At 36.1% G+C, this 17929-nt stretch overlaps 1 protein-coding gene across 2 annotated transcripts in view; it reads right to left on the bottom strand.

The window, feature by feature from the left end:
- Window positions 1–17147, bottom strand: part of CHST15 (carbohydrate sulfotransferase 15) — a 79983-nt gene extending 62836 nt beyond the window's left edge. For both annotated transcript variants that reach the window (XM_053692604.1, XM_053692605.1), the window contains exon 1: window positions 16940–17147. The gene's annotated coding sequence lies outside the window, so the exon portion shown is untranslated. The remainder of the gene's footprint in view (window positions 1–16939) is intronic.
- Between the last annotated feature and the right edge of the window lie 782 nt (window positions 17148–17929).

The raw sequence follows: 17929 nt of genomic DNA, 5'->3' as shown, positions 1-17929 counted from the left end.
CCATAACCTGTCCGCCTGCTCTGAGCAGGCGGACAGACATCACCGGAAATCAACCCGATCGAGTACGATCGGGTTGATTGACACCCCCCTCTTGTGAGCTGCCGGTGCAATGCTGAATACGGAGAGCGTATTGTTCTCCGCATTCAGCAAGGTCTGGCGGACCTGATCCGCACTGTCGGATCAGGTCCGCCAGACTTTGTTAAATAGAGGCCAAAGGGTTAAAATGGCATGCTCTTTCTAAATCATGAAAGAAAAAAAATTGTGTTTATTGTCCTAACTATGTTTTTAATGTAAGCATTTCACATTCCAATGTTTCCCTCCAAGCACTGAATTGCTAGCTATGCTTTTCGGCAAAAGATACCAGAAGAACAAACTAATTTAAATAAATTGAAAAGTCTCTTAAAATGGCATGCTCTATCTGAACCATAAAAATGTAATTTTGAGTTTCATGTCATTTTAATGTCCCCTTAAATGGGTTGTAGTCATTTGGGAAAACTGGTATAAGCACCGTGAAATATGTAAGAGGAGTATACAGTGAAACAGCGAAAGCTTGTTTATGCAGAGCGAGGAAATAAAAACATGACATCGTTCAGGTATATTGAAGGAAAAGTTCACATTGCTAACAAGACATTCCTTTGATACCCAAAGACTATTCACACTCTGAAATATGTTTATGTAGGAAACTCTTAGAGAAAGGAACTTGCAGAATGTTCTTGCAGGGACATGAATCAGTTTCCAAGAGGAAAATGTGTTTATTTATTTTGTATAGGCATTTATGCTGCAGGATTATAACTGGCAAATAATCAGGAAAGCTTTCTGTAACTGAATGACCCTGAAAAAACTGCAGACTACAGGCTTTTCTTAATTCAGCAAAAATACCTTTTTGTACCCTATAATAAACATGTGCCATAATTCATACACAGAAGCTACCAATATTAATTACTATATAATTATGGCTGAACAAAAATAACTCAAACAAAGCAGCATCCAGAGCTTTTGTGGTACCAGCTAGAATGTGTATGAATCATGGAGGGAGAACATTTATACAGGACACAGTAGTCTTAAAGGGACATGAATCTAAAAAAAAAATCTTTCATGATTCAGATAGAGAATACAATTTTTAACAACATTCCAATTTACTTCTATTTTCTCATTTGCTTCATTCTTCAGATATCCTTTGTTGAAGAAATAGCAATGCCCATGGCTGAGCCAATCACATGAGGCATCTATATGCAGCCACCAATCAGCAGCTACTGAGCCTATTTAGAAATGGTTGTTCAACAAAGGATATCAAGAGAATTAAGCAAATTAGATAATAGAAGTAAATTTGTGAGTTGTTTAAAGTTATATTTTTTTTCTAAATCATGAAATAAAACATTTTGGCTTCATGTCCCTTTAAAAAGACACATTACACTATGGATCAACATTTTCACATTATGAAATTAACAATGGAATTTTTCCCTCCTCATTTATGTGTGAAAGGTTAAATTATTTGTTTTGTATGATGTTTAAATTACTAATTTTTTTGTGCACTTTTCATACAAAAATTTTTGTTTTGAGGGTAAAAAGTGGCTTTAGATCATTCCACCAGGGAAATAGGACTGGCCAGCATTCTTTAATAATCTCGCCAGCCCAGAGAGTCCAGGGGGCCTATTTATTATTGTGCAAGCAGACGTGATCCGATATTGCGGATCAAGTCTGCTGCACATCGATAAATGCCAACAGCATACTCTGTCGGTATTTATCATTGCACCAGCAATTCTGGTTAACTGCTGGTGCTATACAGCCCCCTGCAGATTTGCGGCCAATCGGCCGCTAGCAGGGAGTGTCAATCAACCTGATCGTATTCGATCGGGTTGATTTCTGACAATTTCTGTCCGCTGCCTCAGAGCAGGCGGACAGATTATGGAACATCGGTCTTTAGATCGCGGCTTCATAACTTCTGTTTCTGGTGAGCCTAAAGGCTCGGCGGAAACACGGGGCATCAAGCTCCATACGGAGCTTGATAAATATGCCCCCAAGAGTCTCCTCAGTCACAAAGAGATCTGTAAGTTTACATTTGTCAGCCATTTAAAGGGACATTAAACACTAAATATATGCTAGACAGAATGATGTATTCAAAGAAAAGATTAGTCTGAGAATAACATGTAGCTGTATTTATTAAAGTTTTATTCGCTGTTTAAATAGTGACAACATTTAAATAAAGTTTTAGTTTCTATAAAACAATGGGAGCTGCCATGTTGTAACTTAGGTTACCTTCTCTGCTGTGGCCAATTAGAAACAGTTATAAATAGGTCACTAGAGTGTGCAGCCATGTTGTGCACTTCCATTTCTAACAGCAACTTAAAAGCTCACAATTTCAGAATAGAATTACAGGAAAAAGGGACAAAATACAAAATGAAAGTATATTGCATAGTTACATATATGATTTATTATTTTATATTACCATCTCATAGTATTTAATGTCCCTTTAAGGAAAATAAACATGAAGAAACTGTCATTTTTGTATGTATTGGATATGCTAATTAATACACACTGAAACATTTATCAGTAGGCAGTTCTGTGTATCTAACCCTTATATACTGTATAAAAATAAACCAATTAAAGGGAAAAAAACACCTTGTAGTTAAAAGACATTTCTGTAGTCTTGAAAAAGTTAACATACCAACCAACATTTTTCTACATACATTACCACTTTGTTTTCTGCAACCGTTTTTTCAATGGTCAAACTCCCCCCATTATTTATAATCACGTAATAATCATCCATACATGATGCAGTGATAGAATGTTTATATAAGCCTTGTAAGCACTTAGCATTGAAAAAAGCCATGATCCACTATGATCTGCTTGGAGAAATTCTCTATCACTTTGTTCAAAACAAAAAAAATATGCAGGTGCTTCAGCAACCAAACAGTGATACTGCAACATCTATATCCCCAAGTTAAAGCATGGCTCCATTTTATTAATAACAGTTAAAATACAGTTCAGTAGAGATATCTCAAAGATACTCCATTTGAAGGAGTTGATCTGGTAGGTAGACAAGGCTAGTCAAATTTTTTTTTTTTTGTGTCACTCCCTGGAGGGTGTCACCCAGGTGCGGCCCGCACCCCCCTAGTGACGCCACTGAGTCAAAACAAAACTAAAGGGACATGAAACCCAAACATTTTCTTTCATGATTCAGATAGCGAATGCAATTTTAAGCAACATTCCAATTTACTTCTATTTTCTTATTTGCTTAATTATTTAGATATCCTTTGTTGAAGAAATAGCAATGCACATGAGTGAGCCAATCACACGAGACATCTATGTGCAGTCTCCAATCAGCAGCTACTGAGCCTATCTAGATATGCTTTTCAGCAAAAGGTATCAAGAGTACATTTGATAATAGACAAATAGATATCCACAGGGCCAAAATGCAGCCACACAAGCTCTTCCCAAAAACAAGATCTCTCAACCAGATTTCATATATAAAACCAAATAAAAATGAACGGAAAGAGCGCTAATGTAGCTCCTATATGGGAGCCAAAAAGCTAAAGGTGGGATCTATTGGGTTATCCAAGTAAAAAATAATAAAAAGTAAAATGACTAGTTATTGGAAAAGTGAGGTGTGGATGGCCTCCTATGTCATGATATAACAATTTTACACAGATAGAATTACATAGGATAATACAAATAAAATATAATACAGTTGGATCCCATGTGTGATCTAGGAGAGACACCTAGATTTATACATATATCGGATCTGTACAGGGTGTATCCTATATTTTAACTAAAATCCAGAGAGTCTCCTCAGTGGAGAAGTTACGCTAAATTCTTTAAAACCAATATAGATATTAGACAGGGTAGAAATCAGCAGAGAAATAGAAAAATGTATATCCCTTAAGATAGAGATAGATCCAATGCTATTACTTTTTAACTATCTTCCTAAGCTGAAATGTAAACTGAGATTAAAACTCTTATGCATAATGATAAATGGGGCTAAACAATTGATACCCCGTCTTTAGAAGAAACCGATACACCCAAGATAACCGAATGGAAAGATCATATCACACAATTATTGATTTTAGAAAGGTACCACTATGCTCAATCCCAACAACTCGATTTCTATGGTAATATGAGATTCTTGTGGGAGGACTATTTGGAGTCACAGTGAACAAATATAGTATTGTTTCAATGATAGCTACGAATTGTATTAGAACTTTAATGTCCAATGTTTACGTACCATCTCATGTAATGTTTATAGCGGTATGATATTACCGCTGATTGTTATGTAATATTTGTTTTTTCTACAATAAAGGAAAAAAACAATATAGATGCGTTATATAAAAACATAGGATACAAAATATTACAAAATGCATAACATATGGTAATCCATGTAAAATGCCCCAAAAAATGTCCAAAGAAAGTCCCAAGAGAAAAAAATCTAGAAAAAATATCTTGATGTGGAAAAAACAAAAATATATATACTGTATATAAAAGTGTGTCCAAAAAAGGTGTTGATAAAAAAATGTAAAATAATCGAAAATATAAAAAACAAACAAATATGAAAAAATAAAAATGGGTTGAAAAACAAATGGTGTATACCTTAAAAATAAAAAATAAAATAAAAATGCAGTGAAAAGAGATGCAAAAAGAGATATATTTATTTATCCAAACGTGGATCATAAAAGTGAAAGCAGATTCACAGTAATGTTTAAAAGCAAAACTGGGGGAAGTCAGTTACATTTGGCGCCAAAGGATCTGGCTTAGGATGTGTACCCAGTCCGGTCTGTGAGTGCGGTCCATTCCTGTGTTTTGTATTTACATAGGGGAGGTTACAAAAGCCTGTGTCACCCTGGGAGGTTCCCAGTTGGTTTGTTTAGAAGTATGCATTGTGTGGGTGCTGGGTTAGGGTCCCAGGAAGGGGGAGACCTTGTCGTGGTGCTGGGCTTGATCCTTTGGCGCCAAATGTAACTGACTTCCCCCAGTTTTGTTTTTAAGCATTACTGTGAATCTGCTGGCGAGTGCCAGGTTTTCTGTGTGTTGTGTTGATAATGTTTGTAATGCTTCCCTGAGGACCTGTCACCCAGGCTGCTCTGGGGTTAACTGCCTGGGTTGCTGGGAAATTTGCAGCTGTCTGTCAGTGTTCAGGGCTGTGGAGTTTGCTGTGGCTTAGGATGTGTAACCGGTCCAGTTTGTAAATGTGGTCCATTCCTGTGTTTTATATATAAATATGCACACACACACACGTGTGAAGGGTTATTCAGGGATTCCTGACAGATATCAGTGTTACAATGTAACTATCGCTAATTTTGAGAAAAAAAATGGTTTGAAAATAGCAAAGTGCTACTTGTACTTATTGCCCTATAACTTGCAAAAAAAGCAAAGAACATGTAAACATTGGGTATTTCTAAACTCAGGACAAAATTGAGAAACTATTTAGCATGAGTGTTTTTTAGTGGTTGTAGATGTGTAACAGATTTTGGGGGTCAAAGTTAGAAAAAGTGTGTTTTTTTCCATTTTTTCCTCTTATTTTATCATTTATTTTATAGTATATTATAAGATATGATGAAAATAATGGTATCTTTAGAACATCCATTTAATGGCAAGAAAAACGGTATATAATATGTGTGGGTACAGTAAATGAGTAAGAGGAAAATTACAGCTAAACAAAAAACACTGCAGAAATGTAAAAATAGCCCTGGTCCCAAACGGTCAGAAAACTGTAAAGTGCCTTGGTCACTAAGGGGTTAAAAGCAGAAAGCAGATGGATTTACCTACTCAACACTGTACAACCATCAGGACTGGATGAACAAAACAACTATTACATATATTTATAAAAACTATACATATAAGAGAAACAAAGTTACTTTTTATTCTACATTGTTTCAATTAGATAATAGAAACACCTACATCAAACTGCCTATGTGGTAACTTTTACTGATACTGTATTATATTATGTGTATCTTTGCAGACTGCAGGACAAACAGGCTATACCAGTGGTTCTCAACCAAAGTGACCTCAAGGCCCGGTAAATTTTATCTAGACATGTCCAGGGCCCGGTAGTCTTATATTTATATATATATATATATATATATATATATATATATATATATATATATATATATATATATATATATATATATATATATATTATATATATATATATATATTATATATATTATATATATATATATATATATATATATATATATATATATATATATATATATATATATATATATATATATAGTGAGCAGCAGGGGCGGGCTGATCAGCCAGGCAAATAGGACCTGGGCCGAGGGACCAGCAAGTAGGGGGGCCCACAAATGACATCTCCACGGATCCTGGTGCATTCCTTAAGCTGGAGTTTTCAGTTGCCCTATCAGTAACTAAGCAAAAAAAGTGTGGGTTTAGAGGGGCCCTGGCGGGGGTCTGTCACTGTGAGGGCCATGGAGTGTGGGGGCTGGCCCTGGAGGTTGGGTACCCTTTCTCTGGACCTTAATGTTGGGGGTCCTGGCTCTGGAGGTTGAGGGGCCTGTTGGGGGCAGGGCAGGGAGGCTACCATGTTCATTTGCATACAATTTAATACATTTTGTTCAGTGTGAGACAGTGTTCCTGGGACCTTGATTGGTATCAGCCTGCCCTTGGTGTGCAGTGGGGTAAGAGTGTGCAGTGGAGGCATGACAGGCCGGGGCCCACCAGCAGGGCTATCACGGCCCGGTACTGGGCCACGGCCCGGCTGTTGAGAAACCAGGGGCTATACAATAATTCCAGTCACATTTATTGTCTTGGAGTTATTCTGTTTTCTTTGTAGTTTGCCCACATTCCAATGTAAAATGTATGACACCCATCATCCCCATTCAACATGTTTTACAAGGGTTCGTTCTTTTTCTTTTTTCACCCCTTCACTTATGATCACAAGTGCAATGTATATTTTATTACACACATATCTTCAATCACAGCACCATTGATCACATTTTAGTTATACAGACATAGTATCACACCCATTCTAGCTATCATTTGTTGCACACAGATTATCATGATGATCACTTTAGCATGCACTTAGATTGACAATAATATATTCCACTCAACACAGAACCAACTAATCCTTAGGGATTCTTCATCATATATTTTTCTCAGAATTGCACAGTCACAAAACGTGACTTCTAGTTACATTAATGCAGGTAATTATGTGTATCAATTCCAAGCTAATCAAGCATCTGCATATTTTTATTACATATACTTAGTGTATCACTCAATGAGCACAGTATTGGGATTCTACAATATACTTAGTGTATCACTCAATGAGCACAGTATTGGGATTCTACAATATTAGCAATTAATATGGAATAGTATACGATTATTTTGCTTGAATAGAAGATTATTTAATATTCAATACAATTAGTTGATCTGTGGGCTTAATGTAGGTACAGTTACACGTGATCCACCTGCAATAATAATATCATATTAAATACATTTTTAAATAAACAGGTCTTCTCATTTGATGTGAATAAATATAATTCTCCAACGATTATATCTAATAAAGTATTCAGACCTAGTGGTCTGTAGTGGCCCTAGCCCACCTTAAATATTACCATACCTTTCAATGAACATGCAGATCCAATTGCGTCTCAAGTTGAACTTTCAATGATAGATTTTCGGACCAATGAGAGGCAAGAGGCGGATACTTTAAGTTATCTGTTCGTGATTTAAACCCGGGAGAGCAGCGGCTCGCCTCCTTTGATAAAGCCCGTCAGGGCGAAATGCGTCAGCAGGGGTTAGGAGCTAATGGGAGCTCTTTTTATTTAATGAAAATACAGTGATATCCGCATTAGAGTATTGAATAACATACAGCGAGTGTGAGAGATATTTCTGATGTAGCATGACTGCTATGTGTAGCTTATTGTGTTGCAACCGTAACAATCTGTAATAGCGCCAACACAGTCAGCGATTTATATCCCTATTTGGGAAAGTATTTACTCAAGAATCATTATTTAACCAGACTGACAGTTTCACAAGAGGGTAACAGAGTGGTCCACAGTATAACTGTGTAACAAGAATATTCCCAACTAGTGGCAGAAGCAAGAGAAACGAATGGCCAGTGTCAACACAGTACTCTGCTACAACATCACAAAATTAAAGTGTAAATAGGAGTAACAGTACAGTAAGGTTTATCACCATGTATAGTGATGGGGCGGGTTTCATCAAGAGGATCATTAATAAACATTGGGGTATTTTAAAGGCAGACCCTATAATCAGGGGGGTAATTGAGGATAAACCACAGGTAGTTTTTTAAAAAAGCCGTAACCTCAAAAATATATTAGCTCCATCAAAACTAAAAGGCCCCAAGAACTCTAATGACAAAAAATCTGGTACTCTGGGTCACAGGTAGACCAGGGACATATAAATGTGGTTGTGGCAATTGCTGTATGTGTGCCCATCTACTGAATCATGATTCCATCAACAATTGGAATAACACTAAGACAATGCCCATTAAAGTAGAGGGAACTATCACAGCACATTTGTTGTTTACAGTCTCATTTGTGGCTGTGGCATGATCTATGTTGGAAGGACGAAAATAACAATAAAAAGGTGATGTTATGACCACATTAACAATATGGAAATTGGTCTGAGAACACATAGTGTGTCAGATCATTTCAGGATCCATCACAAACAAGATCCCAGTAGTCTTTTGCATAAGCATTTTAGAAGTAGTCCCCCTGGCCAAAATCCCCATCAGAGGCTCATTACCCTTAGGCAAAGAGAAACAAGATGGATTCAGGAGCTAGACAGTTTGACCCCAAAAGGGCGTAATATAGATTTAGATCTACAAGCATTTATGATCTGAAAAAGCAGTAGTCTGTCTCTTTAAGATGATAATATTAAGTTATTGTTTATCATAGATTACACTCAAATACAACAATAAGCTGCGCACAGATCTAAACACAGTAATTACACTTTAATAGATTTATACTTTAAATTTTGTTCAAATATTCTATTTTTATACACTATAGTATAATAGGGAATGCTCATAACAATTAGCACTCCTAGGGAAACAATAGTGATACAATTTCAATTTCAAGTAATACTAATTGTATCTAAGATACTTAAATATACAATATAATTATAAAATTAACCACTTCAATAACTCACATTCATGTCTCTGGGAGTAATGGTAGAAACTTTATGTTAAATTCCAAATTATTATTTGTAGATAATTCTCTCCCTTGGTAACGAATCTTTTGTGCTGCTTCTCAGTTCACTGACCACAAAGGAGTGCTCAGATTTCAAGGACACTAAAACGATAAGAACACAAAGCGCATCCCAGATTCAGGGTAAAATCATTTGTGACTTTATTTGTGCACACAATCTAATGCACTTACAAGAATTTAAAGAATTTTTAAATATTAAAAGTCTTGTAAAAACGTTTTGGTATACTTCACAGTTCTTACACCACAGGAATCCGCAGGTAGCGACCTCTGCTGCCCTTGTGTGTCTCTGTTTACCAATAGTCCAATCTTTAAAAAAGAATTTATCATCTGGTGCCGCTAATTATGTTCATAATTAGCGGCACCAGATGATAAATTATAGGAGGGGATTGCAGAACCGCTGCCATGTGGTCTTCCTGAGGACATCTGTAATAGTTTGCAGAGGCAAATGAAACGCGTAGACGGGAGGGTCTACCTATGACTACAGAGACTCTGCACGTTATAAGAGACTGTCTTATTTAAGCAATTGACTATTGAAGAACCCTTTTTAACCCCTTAATGACCACAATGTACCCTGTATGTCACTGGTCGTTAAGGGTTTTTTCAGGACATAATAGCACAAGTCTAGCAAGAACATGCTATTAATACCCTCCCTCCAGCAGGTTTTGTGGAATAGAGCAGTCTCAACGCTGGTGGCAAGACCGCGCAATAAAACAATCAAGTCCCAAAAAAAGGCCAGTGACATACAGGGTACGTCGCTGGTCCTTAAGGGGTTAAAGATTGGACTATTGGTAAACAGAGACACACAAGGGCAGCAGAGGTCGCTACCTGCGGATTCCTGTGGTGTAAGAACTGTGAAATATACCAAAACATTTTTACAAAGCTTTTAATATTTTAAATTCTTGTAAGTGCATTAGATTGTGTGCACAAATAAAGTCACAAATTATTTTACCTTGAATCTGGGATGCGCTTTGTGTTCTTATCGTTTTAGTTTATCATAGATTAGAGGTACTTTACATTCGATGTTATTTTGACCCACGGTATAGACTGTTTTAGGTGTGGTTAAGATATGGAGCACGCCGTAATAGCACATGGCTAGAGGCGTGGTTTGTTGTGCATCTGCACGACAAATTGGACAGAGACACGTCAACGGAAGAGGAGGAGCGTTGACATACTTGTAACAGAGGGGAATCCTCATGCCAATACACAGCTGGTCAGGAGTTGTCTTGAAGAAGTCTGCACAGGACAGATGAAACGCATAGACAAGACTGGTGTATTGATCTGTTTTCGTATCTAAGAAAATTTGCTTACAGGAATCTTATAAAGCAAGACTGCCAGAAACAGATAATTGAGAGCAAATTGAGAGCCAATTAGGAGTGGACCGTTTGACAAGCAGCCTGGAGCCGTAATTATATATGTCTTTAAAGGCACCTTTTCACCTTTTAATCTTGTAAGTGCATATGGTTGTGTGTGCTTTAATAAATTTACGTATTACTACCTTGAATCGAGGATGCGCTTCTGTGTTCTTGTTTTTGAAGAATACTTGTTACGTTATTTCATATTGATACATAAACAAAGATAACATCAGCTGCAGTAACTTTGTTGTTTTTCATTTAGTTACAATCAGAAACTATTAATATGTGTGTGCACTATAACATTTTATATGAGGTGCAGTAGGGGTAATTTAATTTATTAATAAGCACACTTTATCAGGCCAAGTTGATGGACAACTACAACCAAGTAATTTCATTTATTTACTTATAGATTTTAATCCACTATCCTGGATTTCACTAATACTTGGCCTTATTTCAATTATTTCCTTTAGTGGTCTCTTCCCCTCAAATCCATGTGTTGGAGCACTACACTACAAACGTTCAGTTTTACTATTATATATACATTGAAACTACAAACTGAATAATAATTCATGAGCTGAGTAACTTCACAGGTACAATCTGACTGATTGCAGTACAGTATAATATGAACAGACTGATACCATTATAGTTCATTACACACCTTGCTATGCTAACACCTGTTATAGGATCTGGAGGAGCAGGATATGTAAATATCTATGTGATTGTTTTAACTATGCACTACTCTGTGTGTACATTTGTTTATTAGGACTATACTATACTAGTACCCTATTGATTAATCATTTAATACATATTTCCACTCCTTGTTACTAATACTCCACTTACCATACTCCTTTACATGATAATTTGAACACTTAGGCCTATGATTCACATAGGAGAATATATCATGGATTCACTGTCATTTTCATTAGTTTTAATTTAGCATGTTAGCCCGTTTTTAGCAAATACTAATAAAAGTTATGTTTTAATTGGTTTGTATTATTTTCTGTTAGTTAAGGCAGTGAGTGCTAGAAGGCATCCTTAGTGGATCTCGTTTCTGCTCTTTCAGTAAGGTTAGCCACTCTTACTTGAATCATTTTGCAGTATGTTATCTTATCTCTTTTGCTGAGGCCGGTTACGAACATATACATAGCATCATTAGGCTTGTGAAGTCTGCAGCTTGCAAAATAAATAGTTGAAGCATATATTGTCACATTTCTGCAATTTACAGCATTAAATCCCTTTAAATAGGCAGGGGAGTGGCTAGAGCAGTGGCAGTTCTGTTAAGTGTTGGGGTTGTACTATTTATTCACTCCAAATCTCAACAGTTATTTATTTACATGACAGCCTCATTACTGTATGCCCTTTTGTATTAGCCAGGGCAAAATATGAAATACATGGTGATTTAAATAATGAAAGCAGGAACAACAAGCAGAAAATGATGACCTGACACCAATATTTGTTTCTCAATTATGGATATGCAGTTTTGAGGCAACTTTTGCTGGCTGTCTAATTTGCATGCGAGGCAGTCGTACCTACAGCTGCCGTAATTACCAGAGTAAACAGGTAGGCATCATGTTGCTCTAAGGGTGCCACATTTTCTGGATTTAACCCTAGCTGGTCCCTGCATATGTTTAATCAAGTGGCCAATGAGGAATCCTTATACACTAGAATTAAACAGAGATACGCATTATGATTCCTTAATACTTCTGTCATTAGTAGGATGGCAATTCCCTGACTAATGTATTTTAAATCTAGGAAGGAACCAATATCCCCTAAAGACAGCATACAGTACACATACATAAAATATCCCTCATATTATAGATAAATTGCATAGAAACTGCAATTGCATGGGTACTTGGTGATTTTATGGTGCTCTAACCCTTAAATATATTTACCACAGAATCAATATTTCACTACACGTACAAGCAATAATGAACAACCTAAAAAATATTATACGGTTTGACCCTGGATCCATGGAAAATACACTGTAACTGTCCCTTTAAAGGAGAGAGATGGAAAGCTAAGAGACACACATCTCTATAGTTATCAGATATATTTCTCCCTGTTTCTGGGATGTGTAAAGGACCATTAAACACAGAAGAATAGAATAATGAGCAAATGCATAATACAAAGATAATACTGAAGTATTTCCTTTTAAATAAAATGCATTTTTTTTCTGAAATTTCAAAATTAGTTTAATTTTCTTTCACCCTGCATCATGTGACAGCCATCAGCCAATCACAAAATACATATATTTATATACTGCTAATTATTGCACATGCTCGGTAGGGGCTGGTGCCTCAGAAAGTGTGCATATAAAAAGATTGTTCACATTTAAATTAAGGAAGTGAATTGGAAAGTTGTTTAAAATTGTGTGCTCTATCTCAATAATGAAAAATTCATTTTGCTTTTAGTATGCTAGATAGAATGATGCATTCAAAGAAAAGATTAGTCTGAGAATAATGTAGATGTATTTTTTAAAATTGTATTAGATGTTTAAATATTGACAAAATAAGTGTAACATTTTTGTGTCAATTAAACAATGGGAGCTGCCATGTTTTAACTTAGGTTACTTTCTCTGCTCTGGCCTATTAGGGACAGTTATAAATAGGTCACTAGAGTGAGCAGCCAATCGCTGTGTGGAATATAACAGTGTTCTGCACTTCCATTTCTAACAGGAACTGAAATGCTCACAATTTCAGAATAGAATTACAGAAAAAACAGGAAAAATTATATAGTATATTGCAGAGTGTTTTTTTTATACATATATCATTTAATATTACTATCTCAATGTGTTTAATGTCCCTTTAACTATCTTTTTCAACTCCCTCCTTTCTTCAATCTCATGTTTTACCCTCTTTTTTCTCTCTCAGGCCATACCTTCTCTTTACACTCTTTCATTCCCCTCTCTCATATCTCTTCACTCTTTTTTTCTCCATTCTCTCTTAAAGGGACACTGAACCCAAAAAAAATTATTTCATGATTCAGATAGAGCATGACATTTTAAGCAACTTTCTAATTTACTCCTATTATTAATTTTTCTTTGTTCTCTTGCTATCTTTATTTTAAAAGAAGGAATGTAAATCTTAGCAGCCTGCCCATTTTAGGTTCAGCACTATGGATAGCGCTTGCTTATTGGAGGCTTACATTTACCCACAAATAAGCAAGCATAACCCAGGTTCTCAACCAAAAATGGGCCGGCTCCTATGCATCACATTCCTGCTTTTTAAATAAAAATAGCAAGAGAACGAAGAAAAATTTATAATAGGAGTAAATCAGAAAGTTGCTTAAAATTGCATGCTCTATCTGAATCATGAAAGAAAAAAATTGGGTTTAGTGTCCCTTTAACTCTACCTTCTTCTCCACTGTCACTTTTTCTCTACAGTCTCTCTCGTTGCCCTTGTTTACCCTCTCAGAAGTAACAGTCTAAGCACTAATAGGGTCCCTACAGCCCTAGAGGAATAAAATATCCTTGCATTTGGATATATAATATCCCATTAGATAATAGTTTTAGCACAAAATGTGTTTTTGTCAGTGCTACATTAGGAATGTACAATCTGCAAATACAATGTGCCAACTTTGCTACTTACAGCATGCCACCAGACTTCAGACTCAGCATTCACTAACTAACTTTCACTCACCACCGTTAAATTTCCACTCGCCAATGGCTAGTGGAAATTTTGAGGAGTATATATATATATATATATATATATATATATATATCCTCCAAAAAGAGATAAGCACAGTCTTACATTACCACAACTGCCAGGGTGCACTTCACATAAAATGTATATGTTCCTCGTTTGCAAGAAGGCACTACTTTGGGAACATGATTGTCCTACATTGGTGATATTAGCAGAACATTTGACAAAGATGTCACAACGACATCGAAACGTTATGGATGTATTTGCCTTTTAAAATATGAATTAAAAGTAGTTTTTTCACTAAAGACCAGTGAGTGCCTTCTTGCAAACGAGGAACATATATATATATATATATATATATATATATATATATATATATATATATATATATATATATAGATATACAGTAGTTTACAAAACAAACATAAGATATGTGTAAAAATATGTATTTATAAATAAATAGAACATATTCTTTTATGTCAAGAACATTGGAATGTGAAATATTCATATTTTCATGTCTGGTTAGCACCCTTGAGAATATGTGATCGGGTTTGCACGCGATTAAGGGTGTTAGTTTTTGTTCCCACTTTTCGCCCGCCATTGAAGTCTATGGGGGAATACATTAATGCGGTCAAGATATTCGATCTTCAGCTTTTTGTGCACGTCGGGTTAGTGCGCGGGTGAAAACATATTACTTTCAACTTGTAATGCGCGCACAACCCGACACACACAAAAAGCCAAAGTCTAGCTGGGTTAAGGCAGGAGCTAAACTAACCCTTCACTAGTAATCTAGCCCTAAACGTTTATGACTCAGATGGAGCATGGGATTTTTAAACAACTTTCCACTTTATTTCTATTACTTCAATTATCAAATGCTCTTAGTTCTCTTAGTATCCATTGTTTAGGAGCAGTAATACACTACTGTGATCTAGGTGGTGGCTGCACACGTGTCTTGTCATTGGTAAAACCAATGTGTTCAGCTAGCTCCCACTGCTGCTCCTGAGCCTATTTAGGTTTACTCTTTAACAAAGGATTACAAGAAAACAAAGCAAATTTAATAACAGAAATAAACTGGAAAGTTGTTTACAATTACAAGTTGTATCAGAAAGTTTAATTTTACTGTCCCTTTAAAGGGTAATTAAACACTAGATTTTCATTGCATAAATGTTTTGTAGATGATCCATTTATATAGCCCATACAGTTTGTTTGTTTGTTTGTTTGTTTAAATGAAAAGTTTTGCTTATTTTTAAATAACATTGCTCTGATTTTCAGACTCCTAACCAAGCATCAAAGTTTTAGGAGAATACAGAGGTATACCTACTCTAGCTTGCTTCTGTTTGTGTAAAGGAAGGGTAGGGGGGAGTGTCTGTTTTTCCCACTTGCAGTAAGTGTTCCAGTAACCTTTTAAACAGAGCTAAATTGGAAGCTTCTAAGTAAGATTTTAAATGGTTTTATAATGGATTTTTATATCAGCATCTGTGCATATTATTCTTTATAGTACTGTCTATCACATGCCGTTATATGAAAAATTGTGTATACTGTCCCTTCAATGCTCATATAGCAACATTCTCTTTGCTAATTTGCTGCAACGCATTTCTTCTGTTTAAACTAACCGGAAATATACAAATATGAATACATTGTTCATGTGTTAAATAAACTCACTTGTTGGTAGGCAGGCTTGTGGAAGGAGTACAACTCTAGGAGGTGTCTCTTATCATCCAGTGCATATTAATACTGCAGTATCAATGCAGAACAAAGTCCTGCTATCCTGAATAGAAACTGCTTTTACTTTATATCTTTCTCATACAAAAAAAATATTTTAACCATTTTAATGACTTTAATTTCTTTAGCACACAAACCATGTCTGCGGGAGGCTCAATGTATTCACATCAACATTACAAATATACACAACAAGGTACACAACTCCAATCTTCATCTGCACCTCTACATCATGAGCTTTTGAGTATGTAATTTTGTTTGAATGTTATTCCTCTCCTGTAATTTGCAGATTCTTATCCAGTGCTGTGTGAGGCTCATCAGTCTGATTGCACATTTATTTACTCATTGAATCTTTCTGAGCATATTTATGTGCAGTCATCTGCTGGTGCTGCTATGGGGACTTTCAACAATCACAGACTGTCTGCCTAAGAAAGGAGGGGGGCAGGGGGACTTAAATGACATGTAAAGCTGCTGTTGGTTAACCCATCAGCTACCAGAAACTACTGAACTCCTACTGGCAAGAAATGAATGAGTTAACTTGTCTTACAATCCTAATAGAAACAAAGAATAAGACATTCCATATAGATGATGTACTGTCTGATAATAGTCAAGAAGTGCAATTAATGAGTAATGTCTCTCCCGAAGCAGGGAGTGATATAACCCCCAAAATATGGTTACTGGGGAAATTAGCTTACTGACAGGCACTAATATTGAAGATTAATTGTATTATATTAATAGTATTTGAAATGTTTAGTAAATTACAATGTAAGCATTTTAAAATGACTGTGTGAATCTAAATCCATTACATACATATAGAGAATGGTGAACTAACTGAGCTCTTTTACAAATACTTCTCTGCAGATCAGCTATACCCGTACTTTAATAATGATTCAAATCTGACATCAACTATTAGATTATTTCAATTAAACAAAGGCAAGTTGTAAACGTGTAAGAGCAAACCATTGGAGCACCCTATAATGCCTATGTGTGCACCTATTTAGGTAGATGCCACAGCATGAAGAATATCACTTACCTGTGAGGGGTTGTCTTACCCCATCCTTATCTCACTTTAAAGCATGACTTCAGCCTGTGCCCATGCAAAGGAATGAGGGTTCTCCCTGCTGAGCCAGGAGCATCCCTGGGAGGTGCCTGCATCTGGCTGACTGCAAGAGAGGTGCTTGTGCCCAGTGAATACAAGGCAAGCAGGACCTTTCCTTTACGTCACCATGACCACGCCCACACTCCGTAATGTGTGGAATATGAGCAGTCAGTGCTAGCAAATACACAGAACGTGTGAAAAGCAAACTGTGTTAGTGTGTAGCCTGCAGCAGATATATTCCTATTTAATGCCATGATTTTAAGATGTAACAAAGTATTACGGGAGAATCCATACAAATAAGCTAAAGGTGTACAGAGCAAGCTACTACAAAAACAATAGCCATAAGGCTTAGGTATTTGGGAGGTGGTACAATCTGTCAGCAATAGCAATGTTTAATGCTAGGGGCTGAAGCCTCCAGTGTTTTACAGTAGAGCCCCAAGTGCCTTTAGGGCTGTACTGCTGTTTTAATTAAATAATGTCACGCTATGCTTTTACACATACTGTCTGTTACTGTTATGTGTGCATGTATATAATACACCTTGAGATTATAAAATGTTTAGTTATGCATAATGAAACAACTCTGAAATATGTTTTGTCCCCTTTGTATGTAATTTAGGTCTGAAAATTGAGCAATTTCTAATTCTCAGAACTTGGAATTCCACCATGCTGTCTTCTCAAGGCTAGCTCTGCTACATATCAGTCCCTAATTGACTTTATCAGACAAATGTAAAACAATGCATTCTAAACTAAATGTATGATAGTTACTAGCCTTGTTGTCTGTGGACTAAAGTCCGGATTGGCTCCTCCAAATAAGGCAAATGATGGATGGAGTTTGGGTATTGAAAAATAATTTCAGTAAAAAGGATGTTGATTTGTTTTATAAACTGCAAGACTTGGCTGATATGTTGTTATTCTATAGCAACA

Source organism: Bombina bombina, chromosome 9 (genome assembly GCF_027579735.1).
Source record: "Bombina bombina isolate aBomBom1 chromosome 9, aBomBom1.pri, whole genome shotgun sequence".
Classification (NCBI taxonomy): domain Eukaryota; kingdom Metazoa; phylum Chordata; class Amphibia; order Anura; family Bombinatoridae; genus Bombina; species Bombina bombina.
Note: the sequence above shows the minus strand (reverse complement) of the source record. Positions and strands in the feature narration are given on the sequence as shown.